We start from the raw sequence: 26,239 nt of genomic DNA on the forward strand, positions 1-26,239 counted from the left end.
ATGTGTCAAATGAACAAATGAATGAGTAAATGGACAAAATGCATCCTAAACCATGAGTGCTTAATGTTTATTTAATGAACAAATTAGTTAATGAACAAATGAATGAATGATCTATTCCAATAAATATATGCTCCTAGACTGCTACTGATATTTTATTCCACTTAGGGTCTGCCACATTGGCTCTCCAACAGCCGGTACTATAATCCATGCTAAGTAATAATTACAAATTAGGAGTAATATATTGGTAGTGTTGGCAGAAATCCCCAAGTGATTCATTCTGCCAGATATGTTAAAATTAGAGTTTAGTCATTGAATACTGAAGGTGATAAGTGCAGCCATTTTTACAAGTTGTTCTGGATCCATGGACGAAGATAGGCATGTACACAAACAGCACTAAACTATGAGGCAGTGAGGTAGCACAGCGTTACGGGGGACACTGTGAAGGGACTTCTAAACGCAGTGTTTGTGATCAGGGAAGGCTGATTCCTGATCAGATTCTTAAGGGGTGAGTTATTCTGTGAGGTGACTGGTGGTGGTTGTATCAGGCAAGCAGAGGTAAAAGTGTAGACACCTGGAGGAACAGAAAAACAGAATCAACAGCTTCATGGATGAATATCCATTCAAAAGGAAACTCCAGCCTCTTGGCTTCTTCACCTTTTCTGTTTCTCCTTTCTTTAGTTTAAGAATACTTTCAAGCAAAAAGGTGAAAAACATAAGAAATACCACTTTCAAATGAAAAGGCTTCTCAGTTTCATGTTAGGTGAGTTTCAGGAAATTTAAGAAAAGATTAGGAAAGTGGCATGCTGGCCTCTTTCTCATGGCTGTATTCCACAGAATGAAAGCAAGCCCAGTATTTCTGAGTAATTAGGTCAGCCTCACTCCCAGAGGATTAATTCAACTCCCAACAGATTATGGTAGCCACCTTTCATTTCCACAGACAGACTCCATCAGCACAGTGATTTCAATTAGAGAAGTGAAGCTCAATTGACTTATCCTAGACACAAGGAGACATAGCAGACAGATAACAAGCTGGATTACATAAGCATTAATCTTATGGTCATGGCATCAGAAAGATTTTTAAATGGATTACCTCTCTCCCATAGGAATAACAGAGAAGATTTTTTTCTCTCCTATTGCAATAAGTCTAATCTTCTCACAGGTGATGGGTTGATACATAAATTGAGAGTGAAGTCAAGACCTACTCACTTTCTGAGAGGTATTAAGCTCCTGGCTTTGGACCTGTACCTGCTAAAGACCACAGTGTTGGTCCTCACAAATTGCTAGATAAAAAAAAAAAAAACCTCAGATAAATTGTCTGGATGTCCATCTAGAAAACACCAGTGAGACAGATAGGTTGAAAACTTGGTTATATAGACAAGGTGGAGACAACCTCATGCTAACAGTTAATAGCCAATGTCCTTAATGAATGAAGTGAAAACATGAATATTCAGAAGAGACTGCTTTCAGTCTCTTCTGTGTCTCATCTTCTCATGCCCGTTTTCCTTTCTTGTCTCTGTTTGGTGGTGTGATTTACCCTTCCCATCATGCTGTGCTTGGGTTGAATGACTTGCACGATCCACCTTTCCATGAATGATGCAGAAATCCATAAGATCCTTCATCAAGCACATTCCTAAGACCCGACAATCCAAATCTCAGGTACAGGTTAGATCTCAATGTCTGCCCAGGCCTATAATACCATCATTCCAGTTTCAACCTCCTAGTTCCCAGGTGAAGAAGAAATAGGGAAAGAATGTCAAACACCATGGAAAAACTAAACATCCAGTGAATTTTTAAAAGCTCTAATTCCATCAACGTGATACGGGAGTAAGGGAGAGGGCAAGTGCTGAGTAGAGACAAGTGGTGTCCCTAGTGAGGGCTCCACCCTCGGGCCTGTGCCAATGGACCTAGGTGAAGACAGTCACTCCTGTTTCATACCCAAATGTTGCATGTTCCAAGACCACCCTGGCCCGCCACACCCTCCATTTTGTGCCTATAAAAACCTCACGACCATAGCAGGCACAGACACACAAGTAGATGGACGTCGAAAGGAACACACCAGCAGGCAGGCCATTGACATTGAAACAATGTGGATGCCAAGGGAAATTTGGCCTAGGGTGGTCAGAGGAGAGCCCAGCCACTGAGTGGTGTGACTCGAGGGGAAGACCATCTTCCCATTCCGTTCCCCTTTTGGCTCCCCATCCATCTGCTGAAGGTTACTTCCACCATTCAGTAAAACCTTGCACTCATTCTCCAAGCCCATGTGTGATCCGATTTTTCTGTTACACTAAGGCAAGAACCCCGGGATACAGAAAGCCCTCTGTCGTTTGAGCTGATTAATGTCTAATTGAGTTGATTAACACAAGCTGCCTACGGATGGCTAAACTGAAAGAGCACACTGTAACACATGCCAACTGGGGCTTTGGGAGCTGTAAACACTCAAACCTAGACACTGCCGTGGTGTTGGAGCAACGACCCGCCCATCTGCATGCTCACTTAGGGGTATGAGCAGTGGGGCACTGAAGAAGCGAGCCACACCCTCATCACATGCCTTGCGAGGGGGATAAGGGAACTTTTCCTGTTTCAAGAGGACTCAGACAACAGAGTGAAAAAGCAATTTACAGAATAGGAAAAAACATTTCAAATTCTGTATATGATAGGAAGTTATTGTCCAGAATATGTAAAGACCTTCTAAAACTCAACAACAAAAACAAATAACCCAATGAAAAAATGAGCAAAGGATTTAAATAAATCTTTCTCCAAAAAAGATATATAGTCAACAAGCACTTGAAAAGATGTTCAACATCACTAATTACTGGGGAAATGCAAATCAAAACAACAATAAGATACCACCTTACATGCATTAGAATGAATACTATTAAAAGAAAGAGAAAGGAAGAAAGGAGGAAGAAGGCGAAGAAGAAAGGGAGAGAGGGAAGGAGACAGAGAAAGAAAGAAGATAACAAATGTCAGCAAGGATGGAGAGAAATTGCAACCCTTGCATACTGTTCATGGACATGTAAAATAGTGCAATCACTTCCCTATGGAGAACAGTATGGAAGTTCCTCTAAACATTGAAAACAGAATTACCATATAGTACAGCAATTCCACTTCTTGGTATAAACCCTAAATAATTGAAAGCGGGGTTTTAAAGAGATGTTTACCTATTTATGTTCACAGCAGCATTATTTACAATATCCAAAAAAAGGAAGTAAATCAAGTGTTCATTAACATATGAATGAATAAACAAATGTGGTTCTATACATATAATAGAATATTATTTAACCGTAAAAAGGAAGGAAATCCTGACATAAGTTACAATATTATACTAATTTAAAAAAAAGCTAGCCACGACCAGGCGTGGTGGCTCATGCCTCTAATCCCAGCACTTTGGGAGGCTGAGGCAGGCGGATCACCTGAGGTCGGGAGTTCCAGACCAGCCTGACCAACATGTAGAAACCCCATCTCTACTAAAAATACAAAACTAGCCAGGCGTGGTGGCACATGCCTGTAGTCCCAGCTACTCAGGAGGCTGAGGCAGGAGAATCGCTTGAACCTAGGAGGTGGAGGTTGTGATGAGCTGAGATTGTGCCATTGCACTCCAGCCTGGGCAACAAGAGTGAAACTCTGTCTCAAAAAAAAAAATAAAATAAAATAAAACAAAAACTAGCCACAAAACATATATATAATATGATTTCACTTATCTGAGGTACCGAGAGTAGTTAAATTCACAGAGATAGAAAATAGAAAGGTGGTTGCCAGGCACTGGGGCAGGAGGGAAGGGAGAGTTGTTGTATAATGGGTATAGAGTTTCGGTTTGCAAGAAGAAAAGACTTTTGGAGATTGGCTGTACAACAATGTGAATATGCTTAACAATACTGAGATGTACCCTTAAAATGTTAACATGGTAAATTCTACATTATATGCATTTTACCATAATTAATTTTTAAAAAGGTTTCAACCCATGTGCTTTTAGTGGGGGTCCTATCACCACTAAGTGGACAAAAATTGATCTTGAGGGAAAGAGATTAAAAAAATTGTATCTTCTTCGGTGGGAAGCACAGATAAACATAAAGTTAGATAAATAAAAAGCATATCTGCAGTGTTCAAGTTCTGCGGGGGTGCAGTGATTATGGGGTAAAAAGCATCTAAAAAGCCTCTTTATGGGATCAGTCATGAAAAGCTATGGAGAACTCCTGCTCTAAATTATATCTGGGTTTTAGTTTTCAATTTTCAAACACCTGCAAGAGGTCTTTTCTGCCCATCTCAGACACAACTTGCAGTTGACCAAAGTCAGAATTCTCTTCTGTCACCACCATTTGTTGAGCACCAAGCCTGTTTAAAATTGCATGCCAAGGCCAGGTGCTGTGGCTCACGTCTATAAACCCAGCATTTTGGGAGGCCAAGGTGGGCGGATCATTTGAAGTCAGGAGTTCAAGACCAGCCTGGCCAACATAATGAAACCCCAGCTCTACTAAAAATACAAAAATTAGCCTGGCATGGTGGCATGCACCTGTGGTCCCAGCTACTCGGGAGGCTGAGGCAGGAGAATCACTTGAACCCAGGAGATGGAGGTTGCAGCAAGCCGAGATCGCGCCATTACACTCCAGCCTGGGTGACAGAGTGAGACTTTGTCTCAAAAAAAAGAAAAAAAAATGCATCCCAAACACTGGATTGTGCTGTGGGATAACAGACCTTAAATAATAAGAAAGTGGTCGTATCAATTCCCTACTAAATCAAACCTTCAATGGCTCCCTAACACAATATAAAACTATAAAACCCAACCACCATGACCTGGCAGGCAAGTCCGTAAATCATCTACCCTCATCTAATTAAACTAACTTCTCCTCAGTTGTAGTTAATCTCCCATCCACCCAGAAGCTACTGGGAACTTTGCACCCCCTATTACCTGTGATTACAAATCCCTACCTTCCCATGTCTGACTCTTTAACAGGTGACTACCATTGAAAGCTCTTATAAGTCAACTCAATATTTCTAACTCCTCAGGAAAGCAAAGTCGTCATTCCTTCCTCTGTTGTCCCAAGCCACTGTATAAATACATTCATTAGATATGGTGCATCTTTTTTAAATCACTCTGTTAATTACGTGCTTTCCTTGGAAGAATTATTTCATTATCCTTTAACTTCCATTGTTCAGCATAAAATTTTTAAGAGTCATCCATGTTTTTGTGTATATTAGTTGTTCGATATTTTTTATTTTTGAGTAATGTCTCATTGTATGAATGTATCATAATTTGTTATCCATTTATCCATTTATAAACAATGGGGTTGTTTCCAGTTTTTGGCTATTCATCACAAAGCTGCACAAATCTCATAATGAAAAAAAATTATGTGCTTTCCTGTCCTATAAATCCAGGACTCCCTTAGGGCATAGAATATGTGCCTATCACAAGCATTGCATATGACATACAGATTGCTAAATGGATAAATTAATACATGAGTAAAATTAATCAAGTAGGGAGTTATTTTTTGATTAAGAGGACTTTGGGAGACTTTACGGGGGAGTTAGTATTTGGATTTGGGTGTAAAACTGTCTCTACTTCCAAAATACCCTACTGAAATGACTTTAAAACCCCTTCTGGATTATCAAATACTTTAAAACTTAGAGTAAGAATCAGAGATTACAGACATCTTCAGCAAAACAGGGAAGAAAATCACCTCTTCTTTATACCCAGAAGAAACTGACATTAATATTTTAGACATGTTTTCTTTCAGACTTGTGCTAAGCATTCTTCTCTACATAACTGAGATAATATAATTTTATAATCTACCTTCCTCATTTAATGTTATAAGTATTTTTATTATCATTAATAAACATTACAAATATAATTGTTAATAATTACATTCTGTTTCTTCTCATGAGCATATATAATAATTTACACATTCATTTTCATAGTACTGGATTTTTAGGTGGTTTCCAGTTTCCTACTCTCATAAATAATGCACATATTTTTTCATAAATATTTATTCTCATTTGTGATTATTTCCTTTGGATGCATTCCTAGAAATAGAAATAGTGGGTCAGATGGTATTAGAATGTGAAGGCTTTTGAGAAATAATGTGCAAGTACTTTATAGAAAGCTTGTAGAAATGTATACTGTCACCAGCAATGTGAAAGGTTAGCTTTACCATATGAGCTGGCAATCACACTCCTAGGTATTTACCCAACTGGTTCAAAAACTTATGTCCACAGAAAAATATACATATAAATGTTATGACAGTCTTATTTATAATATCCAAGAACTAAAAGCAGCAAAGAGGTCTTTCAATAGATGAATGGTTAAACAAACTGCAGTACATTTATATAATGAAACATTATTCAGGGGTAAAACTAAATAAGCTATTTAACCACAAAAAAAGATGTGGACAAAACTTAAATACAAATTGCTAAGTTACAAACAAAAGGCAATCTAAAAAGGCTACATTCTGTGTGGTTCAAATGTATGGATTTCTGGAAAAGGTAAAACTATAGAAACAATAAAAAGGGCAGTTGTTGTCAAGGGAGGCCCGAATAGGTAAAGCATGGAGGATTTTGTAGGGTAGTAAAACTATTTTTTATGATACAGTAATGGTGGATACATGACACCATGTATTTGGCAAAATCCACAGAACCTTATGGCACAAAGAGTAAACCTTTATGCATGCAAATTTTAAAAATTATTTACTGGTTCCAGACACTCCAATGGAATGCAGCTGTGACAAAAGATTCTGTTTCATACATCACAAATGTAATCATTACAAATGTAACCATTTATCAGTAAAAGTGGATAGGTATCATAGCTGGCCAATCAACAGTACTTACCTTAACACAGTAGGTAAGAAAAAGGGAGCAGGCCAGGGTGGGTCCTGGATTTCTGGCTTTTCATACATTTCAAATGTATGAAACAAATCAGTTTTAAGTGGTGGGTGGAGGAAAATGCTGACCCAAATAACTTTGGAAACAAGTAGATGCTGTAGAAAGGCAAAATAAATTGTACTTAAGTACTGTGCTCTAGCTGATAAAGTTGCTTCCCACAGAGATGCAGGTTAACAATTCTGTTATTATGAAACATTGCAGATGCTCCTAGACTTACAGTGGGGTTACTCCTGGATAAACCCAGTGTAAGTTGAAAACACCGTAAGTTGAAGATACTTTTAATACACCTACTGCTAGCCCAAGAGAAGATCAAAATTCAAAATTTGAAGTATAGTTTCTACTGAATTCATTGCTTTTTCACCATGATAAAGTTGAAAAATCATAAGTTGAAGTATTGTAAGTCAGGGACTGTCTGTATACTGAAATTGAACAATTAAGTAAATAGATCTCAAAGGTAAGAGTCAGGTTTCTTGCTGTTGGACCAGGAGTTTACATATAAGCAAGGGGAGGAAGCTAGAATGAGCCAGAATGATGACAAATAAAGAATTTCATTAAGATTGAAACATAAAAGAAAAAGTTGTAATGATAAGATCATGTATACAGTTTAATACCATATTGATATATTTTAATACACAGAATATCAAATGCTATCTATAAATACATGTATGTGTAATAAATATTTTTAAAAACATAAAATAGAAGAATGTACAACAACTGCATGGCTTCTTATCTCTAATAAAGGAAGGAAGAGGGTAAAGGAAACAGATAAATACTAAATGGAATTTCAACTATGTTTATGTTGTATTTTATTTATGTATTTATTTATGTATGTATGTATTCATTTATTTATTTATTTTGAAACGGAGGGAGTCTCGCTCTGTCGCCCAGGCTGGAGTGTAGCGGCGCCATCTCAGCTCACTGCAAGCTCTGCCTCCCGAGTTCAGGCCATTCTCCCGCCTCAGCCTCCCAAGTAGCTGGGACTACAGGCGCCTGCCACCATGTCTGGCTAATTTTTTGTATTTTTAGTAGAGATGGGGCTTCATCGTGTTGGCCAGGATGGTTAGCCAGGATGGTCAATCTCCTGACCTCCTGATCCACCCGCCTTGGCCTCCCAAAGTGCTGGGATTACAGGTGTGAGCCACCGCACCCGGCCTATATTTTATTTTTAACAAAGTTTGAAGTATGTATAAAAGATGTTAAGTTTTGTTAATAATAGGGCAGGGAGTATAGCGATGTTTTTATGTTACACTATAATTTTATGTATTTTTGAAATTTTTATAATTAAAAAAGTAATTTTCATAATCAAACTGATTAAGGTACTTACACGAGGGTAATTCAGCATTTATCAGTAAAGGACAGGTAGCATAGCTGTCTGATCAACAGTACTTACTTTACTTAACACAGTAGGTAAGAAAGAAGCATCAGTGCAGGTTGGGTCCTGAATTTCTGTCTTAGGCAGCTGTGTAGAAACAGGTACCATTCGCTGAGATAGGACTGGATGAGGTAGAATGAGTTTGGGGCGAGAGAGGAACTCCTATAATACTGGGCATAATTCAAGGCTCACCACCAACACTTAGTAAATATTCTCTTTACTGATTTAAAAAGAAATCCTTGGGGAGTAAGCACAAAGACATTATGTCCCCAAAATCTCATTCACCTTCTTTTAGGTATTTGGGGTATAATGGGTCCTATATACTCATCACAGGCCAAATGAACTGGGCAAGTGAAAATAGGGGAAGCATTTCCACATCATCTAATTACAGATATTATTAGACAAAAGATTCCAAGTGAATCCTATTCTGAACTTTAAAAACATTCTGGAGGAAAGAGCTCTTACATCTCAAATGGCAGAATATGGCTTCCCTTTTTAAAAAAAAAAATCAATAGATTCTCTTGAGAAAACAGTAAATTACTTCCTTTTTAGAATTTCATCACTAGCTTTCCCTCTATACAGACACAGTCTATAAAATCATAGCCAAAATGATCTTGTTGAAAAGAAAGAAACAATAACATAAACCAATAGCCTGTCTTGTACCTGAAATGCCTAGATATTTTCTGCTTATTGTTAGAAGTCCTTTCAAATCTAGCTCAGCTCCCATAGAGTCCTGGTGACCACTTGACCACTCTGTGGCCTCACCTTGTTTCTCCTCGACCAGACGCCATACAGAAATAATCACATTTATCACAATAGCTTGTGGTTATTTGTTTTCATGCCTGTTTTTATGAATCATTAGGCTACTTGGGAACAAGAAATATTAAGAGGTTAGTTAGGCAGCCTCTTGGGATATGTAATCTATAAGGTACAGCAAAACCTAGAGCAAACTGGAAATATGGCACTCATTGGATTATATTTATTCACACTAATCTTACACAGCTAGAAAATGGAAACTGGCCCTACTGCTTTGCAAGGAGATAGCATACCCGAGTGAAAGGTTAAAACATTCCTCACCAGCCTTACTCTCTGTCTGTTAGACTTTTTTGCTGCAGGCATGTATAAATTATAGCATGCAGTCTTGGCTTCACCATTATTATGGGGTGGCCAACTGAGCACTATTTGGCATCAGTAAAATCAGCTACATCCCCAGACCAAATAGTGCATGACTTAGTTCTATTGACTATAATTTGTGTCTTTATTAGCATATCTAACATTTAAACTCTTCAATATGACCACAATAAGGTAGGCTAATTTGGAAAATTATAATTTTAAAACAATTTCTAATGAGGAAAATATTTTATAGAACATGTAATGAGTCCTATATATTACACATAGAAGCTTTATCTATAGAAAGTTTCTACCCACCCTGCTAAATAAATATTTTTTAAAATGAAGAATATTTTTTGAAGGAGATCCAAGTTCTCAATCTGGTCATATCGGTCATCATGTGTGTAATCCCAACCCTTTTCTCTAACGCTGAACACAGTGTCTGACACTTAGAAGGTATCCAATAGGTTTTTGATGCATGAATTAGTTAATTAAACAATCCATATTCAATATCTGTTTACCCTTCAGTGTTAGAAAATCCACTAGCTCCTGCGATAACCCATTTTATTATAGTGTAACTGTAACAGGGAAAAATTTTAACTAAATATCTAATGATCTTCTTGAATCTCCCAATCGTTGGATTTTCTTCAGTCATAGTGAGCTAACTTCATGAATAGATATCTCTATAGATAAAGGACAGAACTCAATAATGAGTCCTAACTCACAGAAAAAACAAAGACCCTTCCATTTGAATTGTAAGCACTGAATTGTGAAGACTTAGGTGACCTTTCTCATTGCCTTGACTTTCACAACACATTTTTGGTGTCAAGAGAAAGGAAAAGCAGCAGATGTTTTCCAGACCTTCTATTTGATAGAGATGAAGACTTTCTTTTTTTTTTTAATTTTTTTTATTAGACTTTAAGTTTTAGGGTACATGTGCACATTGTGCAGGTTAGTTACATATGTATACATGTGCATGAAGACTCTCTTAAAAAATTGTGGAAGAAGAACACTAAATCCAAACTTCTCTTACTCCAAATAGAATGAGGAAGAGAAAGGACACTATCATTGATGGAAAACCTATTACCTGCCAACTGTTTTACCCACATCATCTCACTGGATCCTAACGCCTACTCTCTGAGCCATATGCTATTTACCGTTTTTTAAGGTGAGGCATCAAGACTCAGAGAAATTAACTAATTTGTTTAAAGCCACACAAAGAGAGAGTTGGGTATCCAGACTTTGTCTACGGGTATACCCAGTACATTGTCCACCCTATGATAATTGTCTGGGTTCAATGTAATTCACATCACTGTGTATCCTTCAACCTGACAGTCAATTTGCCCACCCATCCCTACACCCTGAGAAGAAAGAAAAGAGGGACTTTTAACATTATTTCCATAATGATATTCTAAAGTGAGAAGAATTAAAGAAAAAAAACTATCAACAGACTTCATGGAGATTATCAAACTCTAAATCTGTGCCAGGTTATAAACGGTAGTGGTGGTTTTCAATCTCGACATGTCTTTAGGATACACAGTTTCAACAATCTCTTATTTAAAGGGGCTTACTGTAGTGGTGATTATCAGGAAAAGGGAGCACCAAGGGCTTGGAGTGGTCTTAGTTTTTAAAAAAATCTTTGATAGTTTAGATATGCCTCCCTAGAGAGCATACCTCTTTAGAACTTTGAGAATCATTGGAAGGAAGCTAAAAAGTTGGTCTTTTATTTTGTTTGTTTTCTCTAGAAAGAAAGATCAACCAGGCAAAGTCATGTCAGAGATGTCAAATGAATGATTTATTTTTAAACTTATTGTGTTTCCTATATCCACAAGGCTCATTGCAAGTCACTGGTCAGAAGCATCAACACCGCCTGGTAGCTTGTTAGAAATGCAGAGTCCCAGGTTCCACCCCAGTCCTATTGGTTCAGAATTTGCACTGTAGCAAGATCCACAGGTAATTCTTATGCATCTCAGCTTTGAGGAGCACTGATTTACACCACTTCTAAACACTCTCCCCTTTTCTCCGCATTAGTCTAACTACCTCTCAAATGGCTTCCCTTAACAACTCACAAGTCCTTTATCATAGCAGTTATGGTATTGTCTTGAAATTGATTGTGTGAAGGTCTATCTTTTATGCCTGAATGTAAACTCTTCAAGACAAGGTCAGTGCCTTCCATGTTCCCCACTGTATTGTTGGAACCTAACAGTTGCCTGAAACAGAGAGAGTTTTCAGCAAATACGTAGGAATCCCACAAGATTGTGATCTTTATAAGATCAAGAACTACAAGTTAGTAATAACTTAATTGTACATTTTAAAATAACTGAAAGAGTGCAATTGGATAAATGCTTGAGGGGATGGACATCCCATTCTCCATGATGTGCTTATTTTTGTTTTTGTTTTTGTTTTTTTGAGATGGAGTCTCACTCTGTCACCCAGGCTGGAGTGCAGTGGCCTCACTGCAAGCCCCGCCTCCCAGGTTCATGCCATTCTCCTGCCTTAGCCTCCCGAGTAGCTGGGACTACAGGCGCCCGCCTCCACACCCAGCTAATGTTTTGTATTTTTAGTAGAGGCAGGGTTTCACTGTGTTAGCCAGGATGGTCTTGATCTCCTGACCTCGTGATCCACCCATCTCGGCCTCCCAAAGTGCTGGGATTACAGGCATGAGCCACCGCACCTGGCCCATGATGTGTTTATTTCATATTGCATGCCTGTATCAAAACATCTCATGTACCCCATAAATAAAACCTACCGTGTACCCACAAAAAATAAAAATGAAAATAATTTTTAAAAGAATCACATATGGGTACTTTTGCATCTTTAAAATGTAGAAAGGCCCTGGCATAAAATAAATACTCAATTTGTGTTGAATTCCTTAATTTATGCCTGATTCATACCAGAAAATGGAAAGGACTAACAACATAGTTATTTTGCCAAATGTCATTTTTGTCAAGACTCCTTGATATCTGCCGGTACTAATTCTTGCATTAATTCCCTTCTGTTTTCAAATCACATTGTTTATTAATTATACGAAGTAAAAACTTGAATAGTTATTTTCAGTTTGTAAAATAACCTTATCTTCACAATATCATCAATTCTTGGATCACTAAGAAATTATCTCCTTGATAGTTAAACTATCAAGTTCAACTAAGTCTTTGAGAGCTAATGAGTCAGATTCAAAGAGGTAATGTGATTTTCCCAACGTCACAGTGCTGATAGGTGGCAAGGTCAAGAAGTGATATCAGATCTTCTGACCCCATGTTCTTTCCCTCTATACCACACTGAGCACTGTAATCAGAGGGCATCTGAGATTTCAGGAAAGTTACTCAGACATCTACTGGCACTCGGTTTTAGTATTTCATTCAACTAAGTATAGTAATTATTTTTCAGACAAATTTGTCATTCTGGTTTTGTAGTGACTTCTGTGTTGATGCATGCATTTATTTATTCATCAATTTATTCCACAACTTTTTCTTGATTTTTTTTGAACAGTGTCAGCCCACTAGTGGTCACACACTATTTGTCTAGTTGAACTGATTAGCTTTTTTTGATAAATATTGACAGTTCAGGTCTCTGAGATCTACTGGTAAAATAACCACATTTCCAGATGAAAATTATAAAGTCATCGAGCATTAGAGCTGGCAGATGCCTTTAGAGATTATCTCCTCCAACCTCCATTTCTGCCAGATAAAAAGGCTGAGAGCCAACGAGGGAGAGTGACATGCCTGAGTTCACATTACAAAATGTTTATCTCGCTCTTCCTGTGAGAACCTGAATTATCTGTTGTATATGTTTGCATTGATCACAAGGCAGGTAGTTGCCAGATCCCCATTTAGCTTGGGCATAGAACCAAATAATTTAAAAATACCCCAAAAGCCCTATATAATAGTTAGATGCCTTCTAAAGCCTGCAGCTGACAATGTACTCGTACTGCTGATCCTAAGAGAAATTTGTAATGACTGAGAGGGATGGATTGCCACCTGTAAATATTCAGAACACATACTCATCAAAGTCTGAAAAAGAACATATGTGAATAATTAACAAGATAGTGATTTGTAGTATCATGGCAATGGATAACCTGGTTCCTAAAGAGAGGTTAACCGAAGTTGCTTTTTCTTTTACAAGGCAACCATAAAGTAGATTCTTACGTTTGTTATCTCTTTTGTGGTATAGTTTTGGAAGTTGAATCCTCAAGAAACAATTTTTCTTCCAAAGTAAACATTGATTTTTACTAGACACTGTATTTAACATGGTACATTCTAAGCTTTGAAAGAAAGAGACACAGGTATAATTATGTAGTTTCTTCACTAATCTCTGTCACTAATCTTGTTCCTTTCTTTCTTTCCCCACAGCAGATCTAAGAAAAAGTAACCCCAGATCTTTCTGTAGTTTGACTGAGTATTAAAACATCAGGGTTATTTACAGTTTAGCTCTGTGATTTCACTTGACATCTCTATTTTATTCATCCATCTGTAGGCTGTGATCTATGTCTTTACCAAAAGGCAGCATACAAGAAGAATCAAAAGGAAGAAAGGGTCTCAGTATCCTCCCTTGGGTTATCTTCCCTAAAAACAAAAATTCTCTCCACCTCTTCTACCTAACACAGAGAGCATCTGAGAAACATAATCGCATTGTTTCATGTGAAACTTATAAAGATACGGTCCAATAGCATCTCTTGCTCTCTTTTTCTCCCTCCCCAAAGAAAACAAAATCACTTTTTCCCCTTAAATGAAAGCTGTCATTTTGAAAAACCTTTTGAAACTGTCTACTTCTAAAACTAAACATATGTCTATGCTATGACCCTGCAGTTCCATTCCTCAGCATAGGTAAATGAGCGTATTTGCCTACCAAAATTTGTATTGTTCTAAGTTCTTTAGAGAATCAAACCAATATAATATTTTATCTGTAAGTGTATAAATGTATGTACATACATATGTAATATGCATGTATGTATGTACATGATTTACTATAAGGCATTGGCTCACATAGTATGGAGGCTGAGAAGTCACAAAATCTGCAGCTGGCAAGTTGGAGACCCAGGAGAGTAAATGCTGTAGCTTCAGTCCAAGTCCAAAGCCCTAAGAATCAGGAAAGCCAGTGGTGTAAATTCCAGTTGCAGTCACAGACTTGGAAGTAAGATGGTGACAAGGAGGTCAGGGGAAGAGGTATGTAGATGGACCTCTCTGAATTGCAAGAAAATGAAGATGTTTATGTCCCATATGAGTGCTCACCAAACAGTGACCTAGGCAGAGAAAGATGTTAATAATCAAATGAACAGGATGACTTGTTCTGTAGATACTAGTGAGCTTCTTTCCCCAGCCACTTTGTCATTGCCTAATGGGCTCATGACAAACTGGCCATGGTGGCAGAAGTGGAGGATAAGCATGGGCTCAGCAACATGGACTTCTACTCAGTAAGGTCAGTCTCGCTATGGCCACTGCTGAGGGCTCAATCTTCCAGCAACAGAGACTAACACAGGATCCCTAATATGGCACATTTCCTTGGGGTAGGTTAATTTCATTGGAGTGCTTCCATCATAAAAGGGGCAATATTTTGTTCTTACTGGAATAGACATTTACTATGAATAGAGATTTGCTTTCCTTACACATAATGCTTCTGCCAAAACTACCATCCATGGAATGCCTTACCCACCTTCATTATTACACATAGCACTACTTCTGATCAAGGAACTCACTTCATGGGCAAAGATGTTTGGCAATAGGACCACGCTAATAGGATTCACTAGTCTTATCTTGTTCCCCACCATCTTAAATTAGGCAGTTTGATAGAAATTGAAATGTCTTTTAAAGACTCAGTTACAACACCAGTAGCAGGCCAAAAAACCTGTTTCTCAAAAGGAGAGTAATCATCTGTGAAGGATGGCAGGGATCTGTTCTGTAATCCCAAGGACTTGTGCTGCAATCCAACTATAGGGGTATGCCAAAGACTGCAAACAGCATCCCTATATAGCACTGACACTTTAAGAATCATATCTTCTAGCTCATATGGCCCAGGTGGCAGAGCAGTTTGCACAGCAGCCTGGACCTGTTGCAGAGCCTTCTTTCATTCTGAACCCCACTCAAAGTATAAGAATTTCAAAACATTTTATTTATAGTAACTGAAAACTAGAACAATCCAAATGTCTATCTATAGTAGAATGGATAAATGAGTTGCAGCAAATTCATAAACTGGAATACTATGCAACAATAAAACAGAACATTTACTACAAACAATATTACCATTGGGTTTCACAGGCAAAGCAATGAATGAGAGAAAGAAGATACCTACAAGAGAGGACACACTATTTTTGTATAATTAAATTACATAAAAGTCAAGAACTAAATTGTGGTGATAGTAGTCAGAATATTGCTTACCTGATTTCAGGGAGGTTGGAACAGGTATGGACATAGGAAGTGAAATGAAGGCCCCCTCTTTGGTATTGAAAATATTACAAAATCCCTTCATGATAAAAACCCTCAATGAACTAGGCATTGAGGGAACATACCTCAAAACAATAAGAGCTATTTATGACAAAACCACAGCCAACATCATACTGAATGGGGAAAAGTTGACAGCATTCCCCCTAATAGCTGGAACAAGGCAAGGATGCCCACTCTCACCACTCCTATTCCACATAGTACTGGAAGTTCTAGTCAGAGCAATCAGTCAAGCAAAAGAAACAGAAGTCATCCAAATTGGAAAAGAAGTAAAATTGTCTTACTCACTGATGACATGACTATATACCTAGAAAACTCTAGAGATTCCTCCAAAGGATTCCTAGACTTGATAAATGACTTCAGTAGTTTCAGGATACAAAATGAATGCACAAAAATCAGTAACACTTCTATACACCAATAATGCTCAAGCTGAGAACCAAATCAGGAACTCAATCTCATTTACAATAGCCACAAAAAAAGCCATCAAATATCTAGGAATACATTTAATCAAGGAGGTTAAAGACCTCTGCAAGGAGAATTACAAAACACTGATGAAAGAAATCATAGATGAACCAAATGAAAAAACATCCCATACTCGTGGATAGAAAGAATAAATATCATTAAAATAACTCTATTTCCCAAAGTAATCGATAGATTCAATGCAATTCCTATGAAATTACCAATGTCATTTTTTCACAGAATTAGGAAGAAAACCCCTAAAATTTATATAGGGCCCAACCAAAAAAAAAGCCTAAATAGCCAAAGCAATCCTGAGAATAAAGAACAAAGTCAGAGGCATTACATTACCTGACTTCAAACTAAGCTACAAGGTTTTAGTAACCAAAACAGCATGGTACTAGTATAAAAACAGACAGAAAGAGATAAAAGGTACAGAAAAGAGAACCCAGAAATAAAGCCACAAATCTACAATTATTTGATCTTCAACAAAGTCAACAAAAATAAACAATAGGGAAAAAGAGATTTTAATCAATAAATGGTGCTGGAAAAACTAGCAAACTGTATGCAGAAGAATAAAACTGGACCCCTATCTCTCACATTATTAAAAAAAAGTCCTCAAGATTGATTAATGACATAAATGTAAGGTGTAAACTTATAAAATTCCAAGAACAAAACGTAGGAAAAACATTTATGGACATTTGCCTAGGGAAAGAATTTATGACCAGGTCCTCAAAAGCAATCACAACAAAAACAAAATAGATAAATGGGACTTAATTGATCTAAAAACCTTCCACACAGCAAAAGGAACAATCAACAGGTTAAACACAGCCTACAGAATGGGAGGAAATACTTGCAAACTATGCATCTGACAGAGGACTAATATCCAGAATCTACTAGAAATAAATAAATCAACAAGCAATAAACCAAATAACCCCATTAAAAAGTGAGTGAAGGACATGAACAAACACTTCTAAAAAGAAAACATTCAAGTGGCCAACAAACATATGAAAAAATGTACATCACCAATCATCAGAGAAATCCAAATTAAAACCACAATGTGATACCATCTCACACAAGTCAGAATGGCTATTACTAAAAAGTAAAAAAATAACAGATGTTGGCAAGGATATGGAGAAAATGGAATTCTTATAGACTGTTTGTGGGAATGTAAATTAGTTCAGCCACTGTAGAAAACGGTATGGAGATTTCTCAAAGAACTAAAACTACAACTGCAATTTGACCCAGCAATCCCAGTACTGGATATATACTCAAAGGAAAATAAATTATTTTATCAGAAAGATACCTGCACTGTGAGTTTACTGCAGCACTATTCACAACAGCAAAATCATGGAATCAACCTAAGTGTCCATCAATGGTTGATTGGATTTTAAAAAACTGTGGTATATATACACCATGGAATACTATGCGGCCATAAAATGAGTGAAATCATGTCCTTCATAGCAATGCAGATGGAGCTGGAGGCCATTAACCTAAGTGAAACAACTCAGAAACAGAAAATCAAATACCTCATGTTTTCACTAAGTAGAAGCCAAACAATAAGTACACATGGGCATAATAATGGAAATAAGAGACCCTGAGGACTCCAAAAGGGAAGAGAGTGGGAAGGAGATGAGGGTTGAAAAACTACATATTGGGTACTATGTTTAGTATTTGGGTACAAGTTAACTAGAAACCCAATCCTCAACATGAAGGAATATACCTATGTAACAACATGCATGTATACCCACTGAATCTAAAGTTTAAAAAGAAAGAGAATATTCCATACATAAAATCTATTAATTTGTATGTTTAAGACTTGTGTATATATCTACACCTCAATAAACATTTTGTTTAAATGATAATTGACTCCTTCCTCCGCACAGATGGGAATCGCTGGAATTATGAATATTTCTAGTCTTGTGTTCTTTCTCTGAGCAGCCATACCCTATGGGTTACCCACATTTTTTTTTCATAAGGGAATTCCTCTTAGGAAAGCATGTATTTCAGCCACAACAAAATATTTCAAAATAAAAATTTAAACACACACACAAAACAAAACATTTTAACAAACAATCATTTTCATTATGTATGCAAATTCAGGGCAGATGTGTTCAGAGAAATAACTTAAATCCACCCACCACTAGACAAAAAGTAAAACTGAATAAGCATTTCCAAAATATTGTAATGATTTCCCCCCACCTCCTAGTCAAGACTGGCAACAGAATTGCAGAAACACCATGAGAAAGATCTCTCTGAATGTGTGTGACTAGAATCCTCAGATGGTGCTAGGTGATGGGAAATTTGATTTGACTTCAAATCCTCAGCTTTGAAGTCGAGCAGCGACCTTTAAGGGAAAAAGTGACGTCCACTTTGGAATGACCCATTATATTCTTAACTTATGTACATGTATTATCTCACTGAACACCTTTAAGATCAGTAACATTAGAAAATTTTACTTAGAGAACTTAAGCAACTTCTCCCCCAACATTACAGAACCGTTTGGTTGGGAACCCTGACTGGAGTCCTCATTGTCTAACCTCCAGCTTCTGTGATATGGCACTTCCAATCTGACTGTTGGCTTTCTTAGTGTTGCTTCTAGACTGAAATATCTAGGAATGGACTTATAGATTGCTTAGATTAGTCACGGTAGGTTTTCCTCCGTAAAGGACATGGTATCTTCCTGTTTTATTCTCTTGATGAAAAATTTATTATCTACTCTGTAACAAATCAAATAGAATTAAAACTAATATTTATATAATTCACGTGACTGTCATATTATTTATAACACAGTTCCAATTTGTTCCTCTTTTACAGAACTTTGGTGATGAGAGAATGGGCATGATGCCCAACTTCAATGCCATGTAGTGCTCTTAGGTACCTATTCAAGGTTCACTGTGGTAACTACTATGGTAACTCACTATGGTAACTACTATGGTAGTTCACCTCTAATTTCAACCAACAGCTTATTCCTAATTCCAAACTGGCTCTGCTCCTGACCTTGAAACCTAGTAGAACTAGGTTCTGGAAATCAGTAATACCCCTTTTCCCTCTCAAGACTCCACTCATCAGCCATCATGGCCATGTTTTTTTATGCAGAGCCTCCCAAGGTGATCTACAGGTATTACAATTTGGGGAAAATATGTTGTATCGAAAGCCTGTGAAAGCAATGTCTGAACGAATTAAAAAATTGCTAACCTTGCCAGGCTTTTCTTGGTTCTCCATCAGTCTTTCTCAAGTAATTTGTGGAACACTAGTTACCCGAACATATCTGAGGCTGTCTAATCAGGTTCTCTTGTTTCATAAGCTGTTTGCAATTTGGGATGCTTCTTCAGGGAAACAGTCAGAGCAGGGCATCACAGTTCCCAAGGTTACAAAAGGCTAGCCATGATGGGTAGTCAAGAGGTGCTTGTTTCCTTTGTCTTTCCAAATAAAGAATCATGAAACTCTTTAGAAATCTAATTACATTAACTACAGCCCTAGTTTATATAGTAGAATAGCTATAGATAACTTGGACACATTTTATATCAATAAAACATCTTCTAATAAATAATGTAAGTAGTAATTGAGGGCTCAGGCTATTAAAGAGGAAAGGGAAGGGATTGGGCTCATAATAGAAACTTCTGCTTTCTCAGAAATAATGAGAACAAGCTTTGACCATTCCTCCACCTCAGATATGGTTTGGCTGTGTCCCCACCCAAATTCCATCTTGAATTGTAGTTCCCATAATCCCCACTTGTCATGGGAGGGACTTCGTGGGAGGTAATTGAATCATGGGGGTGGTTTCCTCTATGCTGTTATTGTAATAGTGAGTGAGTTCTCACAAGATCTGATGGTTTTATAAGGGGCGTTCCCCCTCTGCTTGGCATTCTCTCTCCTGCCGCCCTATAAAGAAGTGCATGTTTGTTTCCCCTTCTGCCATGACTGTTAAGTTTCCTGAGGCTTCCAGCCCTGCAGACCTGCACGTCAATCAAACTTCTTTCCTTTATAAATTACCCAGCCCTGGGTATTTCTTCATAGCATCATGGGAACAGACTAATACAACCTCTCACTCATGCCTCTGCTGAGGAAAGATTTGTCTGATTAATGGATGAGGGGAACAAGTTAGTCAACCTCTGTGACTCATTACCTGGACCATGGATCATGCTTTTTTCTCTGTTCCTGCTGCACTGTGACAAGGTCAGTAGTGTAGAGATTTTCTGCTCTGTGATGGGGGGCAAAGTTTGTTTAGAAGGAAGCACTGAGAGCCCATTTGGTCTTGAGCCTAAGTCATACGTCCCAATGTACATTTGTCAGCAATAAGGCTTATTTTTTAAAAGACTTTTTGTGTACATGTATATGGCACATATATTTCAGGCATCCAACATGTTCAGATAATTCTAAAGAATACCATAAAGAAAAATTCCCCTGTCACTAGGCTTAAGAGCTAACACTAGCAATACAATTGATATTATTTGTATATATCTTTTTGTTCCCATTCTTCTCTCACACATTTCCTATCCCAGAGAGAACCACCACTAAACTTTGTGTTTATCATTTTACTGAATGTTTTCATACTAACATGAAAGTATTGTTTAACAATATCTAGGATTTTTGCATATTTATAAACTTTAAATGTGAAGAGTATCATATTAACATTCTTATAAAAAGTTTCTTTATTGTACTCAATATTATGTTGTAAGGATTTATTCATATTGATAGATGTATTGCTAGTTCATTCACCTTATTGTAGCACTCCCACAGACTAATATGCTGCATATATATGATGATAAATATTTAAATGGTTTCTCATTTTTCACTATTACAGATAATACAGCAGTGAATATTTTGTGACGTATTTCCATGTCCACATATATGACAGCTTCTCTAGGTTGTGTGTCTCAGAAGAGAAATAATGTATCATAGGTAAGCGTATTTTTATTGTTAGTATATATTGCTAAAGCTGATATTTGGATCCCTAATTCTTCATAGTTTTCTCAGTTATTGACAATCCCACAGAAAGGAAGAGATAATCAATGCTTCCTCTTTCCTCTACCTAAGGTCAACTTTCTTTCTTCCTTTTCTATCTCATAAATGCTTAATCATTCTCTAAGACTCATCCAACTTCCTCTCTTCTGTGAAAACTCCTCCTAACCCCACAGAGGTAAAGCGACCACTCCCTCCTTTGAGCTTTCACAGATGGCTCTTCTGCATAGGACTTGTAGATTACTGAATCCTACAGAAATTACTTCGCCTATATATCTATGTACAAAATTCACAAATTTCATAATGTTCAGAAGAGAAACCAAGGAGGAGACTCCAAAAGACAACACTACAGTGACATTATATCCTTTAATCAGTTCTTAATCATCCACCAATTAGAAAGGTTACCCAATAGTAGAATCCTTGGCATTGCCTTTGATCTGTATTAGCCTCTCTCATCTAGGACAGCTGGGCTCTTTATAGAAGATGAGGTGAAAAACTTTATTGACTACATCTACACCTGCAAACACACAGGTGATTCATAGTCCCTACCCACATTCCCCTTGCTGTCTACTTGACCATATGAGGCACACGTGTGAAACTATTATAATGAGAAAAATCCATGTGTAGAATGACAAAATTCTGAGGCTTCTATAGCTATTAATAACAGGGGCTCATGGGTGATAGCAACAAAATTTCAATTTGATAAGTAAGAAACTATCTTTTGAAGTATTGCTTCACCTCATGTTACAAAGCCAAATGGCAAAGTCAGAGTTCATGATAACTCATTTTCTTTAATTCAGCATATATTCATAGAACACTCAACTATACCACAGTTCTATGTATGTGATAATTAAGACAAACCTGAGGAGTTCAATTTAATTAAAACTATTTTCTTATACATGTCTGTGAGTATGGCCATATTAGGTACATCACAGAGTGTGCCAAAGGCATTATAATTGCTACAGTTTTCAAAAACCTTATGTTTCATTTGGTAACATTAAAATGGAAAAATTGTGACATTTCAGTATATAACAGGATGTAAACTTGGAAGGTTTTATTAAAGCAGCAAGATGAAATAGAAAAAAAGTTCCAAGGTGGGGTGCTATGTCACCTGCAGAAGTTTCAAAGTAAGTTTGAGAGTCATATGGATCTAAAACCCACAGAGATGTTAAAAGGGTGATGAAAGAATAGAGATTAGAAAGAATGTTTTTCTGGAGAATGTTTGTTTTGAAAAAGCTGTGCTCTGATGCCATCTCTCTCTCCCCTACTCCCCCCTTATGTTACTGTAAGATTAAAGAGAGTTTCTCTGGCTGAAGAGAATGTTTTGTGCATTCTGGAGAGAATATGGGGAAATGCTGTGGCGTGATGAGTAACATATGCCTGGAGAATATTCAGGTATGGTAGAAGGTGAAATGGCCTGCCATCACAGGATGGGAATAGGGGTCTGGAAAATCACTGCACCTCCCTCAGTGTGCATTGCAGTCTTCTCATACTGAATTTCACTGGAAAGATCAGTCATTTAAACACAGATCTGCCAAATGGGGCTTCTGCCACAGGGCAAAGACATCCATTGAGCATATATTGAGTAGACTGCCAGAAATATGAGTTTACTGTGGATCAGGATTACACTGACCAAAAGTCAAGACACTTCCCACATCCATGACATCCTGCTAAAAGAAATTCAGTTGAGGAGGCTCTAAAGATCCCACAGAAATATTCATTAGAGAAAGAGTTAGCTGAACTCATTGGCCAGGCTCAAATAAGAAGCATTTCACAACTGGCCAAATCAGAATTCTCACATCTGTCCAAATTCTCTTCCCGCATTCAGCCCAGGACAGGCTGTCAATTCAAGCTTAAGAAAATAGGTGAACATGCAGTAAAGAAGGGAAGGAAGGTGAGTGGAAAGAAGGGAGTAATCATACCCCATCCTCCCAAACATAGACTGGCCTACTTAGGTTGCCCAACTTAATAAATGGGTTAGGGGAAGATGTCTAATCTTTGAATGAAGACTAAAATATTAATTTCTAGATTACCATGTTGAATTTGACATTTACTGGACATTTCTGACTCATCTGATTTTGATATACAGAGTGATTGGATAATTTTCTATCATCTATTATCTAAGAATGTCCAAAAATTGATGCAATCTGCCGACATTTTCAACCAGTGGCCTTAATTGCTGAGTAACTAAATAACAAAGTTAAAGTTGAAGATCAAAATGAAGCTGTGTTTTGATGCCACTTTATGATTCATGGTTGTTCAACACACCAGTTGCAAATTTTACCAGTGACAGGTACTTTAAATGAGCTCATTTAATGTTTAAGATGGTCCTGAAAGTTGGATATTAATATAATCACCTTTAAGAAATGATTCAGAAAAGTTGAGTAATTAACCTAATTAAATGCAATACTCCATGAGTAACTAGAACTCTTCTTCTCACGAAAAAACTAGAGCATCTGCATAGCTCTAAAAGCCATTTGCCTTCTGCTGGGTCCTGGTGTCAGATAATGATACAGCAGAATGAAATAAACTAAGTATCACAACAGTTTACAGGTGCAACCTGAACGAAATGTCTCACGTGAATATCAAATCCAAAAGACAAAACATGCCCTCTCCAAAAAAAATCTTGGAAAGACATGTACATCTTAACTAAAATCACCTGAAAAGGCACCAGAAAGAAATTGCATTTGTAATGGCAAAATGTCTTAAAATTTTCTTCTCTATTTTTTTTCTAACTTATTATAAAATCAGCTACCTTCAATCTCTCATCTTTGCTCCCAATATATCCAAAACTCTTTTCCCAAATTCAGGGAGTCTACTGAATTTTCTCTCTAAATTCCTTCACTAGCCTATCAGGTCTGTGATTTCCACCAAGGACAAGTTCTTCACCCTGCATAATGACAATAAGCAAACACTTTGCCCTTACCCACATCATCACAATCAAAATGCTGAGAAGGGTAAAAGGTGACAGTAAAGAGAGAAAGGCCGTTAATATTATATGTTAGTACATTCTATCGCTGCCACATATGAGTTCATAGAATGGGAACTTCTATTTGCACTTCAGTAATTGAACGACTTCAAGCAAGAATAGCAATTATATATCAAGACTTAAAGTAGAGGGTGAGCTTGGACGTGCATTATATTAGCATATCAATATTTTGCCTACTCTCCTATTCCAAATGCTAAAAAGTTGAAAGGATGGTGAAGCCAAATCTAAGATCCTCAGTTGGAAGACATTTTCTCCTACCTTTCAAAGGTAGTTCCTGAGGAGAGCAGCCATCCCCAAGTATAAGCTCTATGAGACCTATAATCAGTTTCTCTCTAATTGAACATTTTCTTTCCTTAGATTTTGGAAGAAGCACGAAAATGATTTACTGATTTAGGAACTGGGTGGAGTAGACCACAAAAAGACAAATCAAAAACATCTGGAATGAACTAGTTGAGAGAGAAAAAGAGAGAGCAAGAAAAAAGTAAGGCTTTCAAATGAAACAAAGTACAGATGATTTGGCCAAATTTAAGCCAAGCCAAACACTCACATTGAACATTGCACTTGGGTCTGTTTCAAGAGCGGGAGCCGGCAAGAGGGAGCCTCAGCCAACACTACATCAGAGGCACATTGTGGATGGAGGAAATGAGTTTAGTCAAGCCAGCTGTGACTTCAAAGGGGCTGCTCTCCCAGAGAACAGTGAGAAAGGGTTCCCCCTTCAGTGAAGACTGCAAAGTTCAGCCAGCGCCAACCCAAAGGGAATGGACTCCAGGAAGGGGCAAATTACATTCAACATACAAGAAAGAATATTTTCCTTCATGAAGTGGCTGTGACAGTCTGAAGAGGAAGGAAAATGACAAAAAAGAAAGGTGAGAAGAAAATATTCTGATGCCCCTCTGGGGACTGTAGTCCTGCGTGCATACTTATAAAATGGGGTATTTGTATACACATTTGTACTTGCATAAGGTTGCTTCTAATCTAAGACACCTCCTTGCATGAATCATGTTTCCAAACATGTGGGAGGAGAGAACATAGGATTCTTCCCTGCTGACTGCCATAGTTTCTTTCCCTCTTTGTGCTTCTAGAAAACTACACATTTCTTTCAAATTACTTACTTCACACAAATTTACTGAGGAACAATAGGGTAGACCCTGCATATTCGAAGACAAGATCATCTGTGTTCCAGTTCAAAAGAAGAAGCTAGACACATAAAGAGAAGATTATGGTATTGAGTGATAAGCCTTGGAGCAGGAATACCAAAGTGTGATCACATGACCGGCAGCAGCAACATCACCTGGGAACTTGTTAGAAATGCAGATTTGCAGGCCCTAATCCAAATCTACTGAATAAGAAAGTTGAGGTTGATTTAACAAGCCCTTCAAGTGATTCAATGCTTGCTAAAACTGGAGAACCACCTTGATAGTGAAGAGACAAAAGGACTTTTGTGCAGAGAGCTAATACATCTGAACTAACCTTGAGATCCTCTGCCATCTATAAATCACTTCTCAATCTCTTCCCGATTAGATTCTAAATAGGTGGCTCTCTGGCAATTCAAGGGATGATACACGCGTGTGTGTCTTCTCTCTTTATGTAAGTTATAAGATCTGAATGACAGAGGCACATTCTTCTTTTATGTTTTCTTTCCTTTCTCCTCCTATTTTAGGGCCAGTACGTGGAAAATACAGAAATTGGAACTTACTATAAGTAACTAATTCAGAAATCAGGCTGGCAGAAGTGTTATACATTCACTGGAAGAAATTGGTGAATATATGGAAAACATAAATGTTTTGTATCCTGGAACTTAAAATAAAAATTAATAATAAAAAATGTTATCTCTCCCAAGCACTCATTTGATGCTTGAATCCTCTCTATCACATCCTTACCAAGGATTTGTTCTTCTTATGCTTGGGTACTTCAACTGATGAGAATCTCACTAGCTCAGGATGCAGTTTGCTTTCTTTTAGATAGCTCTGTTAGAGCTGCCTTCTTCCAGGGCTGAACACTTCCATAATTTAAATTCCATTTATTAGTTTTAGTCCTGCC

At 37.5% G+C, this 26,239-nt stretch overlaps 3 long non-coding RNA genes across 3 annotated transcripts in view; 1 reads left to right on the plus strand and 2 right to left on the minus strand.

The window, feature by feature from the left end:
• The window catches only part of LOC129524242 (uncharacterized), a 529,515-nt gene that overhangs the window by 477,877 nt on the left and 25,399 nt on the right, over window positions 1-26,239 (minus strand). The window lies entirely within an intron of this gene.
• LOC134759124 (uncharacterized) lies at window positions 58-24,810 on the minus strand. Its single transcript, XR_010135047.1, has 3 exons — window positions 24,747-24,810; window positions 6,820-6,968; window positions 58-994 (listed from the first exon to the last, which is right to left on the minus strand). It is a non-coding gene; the product is annotated as an uncharacterized lncRNA (long non-coding RNA).
• Window positions 22,532-24,878, plus strand: LOC134759123 (uncharacterized). Its single transcript, XR_010135046.1, has 3 exons — window positions 22,532-22,605; window positions 24,557-24,680; window positions 24,777-24,878. It is a non-coding gene; the product is annotated as an uncharacterized lncRNA (long non-coding RNA).

The sequence above is a fragment of the Gorilla gorilla genome, chromosome 7 (assembly GCF_029281585.2).
Source record: "Gorilla gorilla gorilla isolate KB3781 chromosome 7, NHGRI_mGorGor1-v2.1_pri, whole genome shotgun sequence".
In the NCBI taxonomy this organism is placed as follows: Eukaryota; Metazoa; Chordata; class Mammalia; order Primates; family Hominidae; genus Gorilla; species Gorilla gorilla.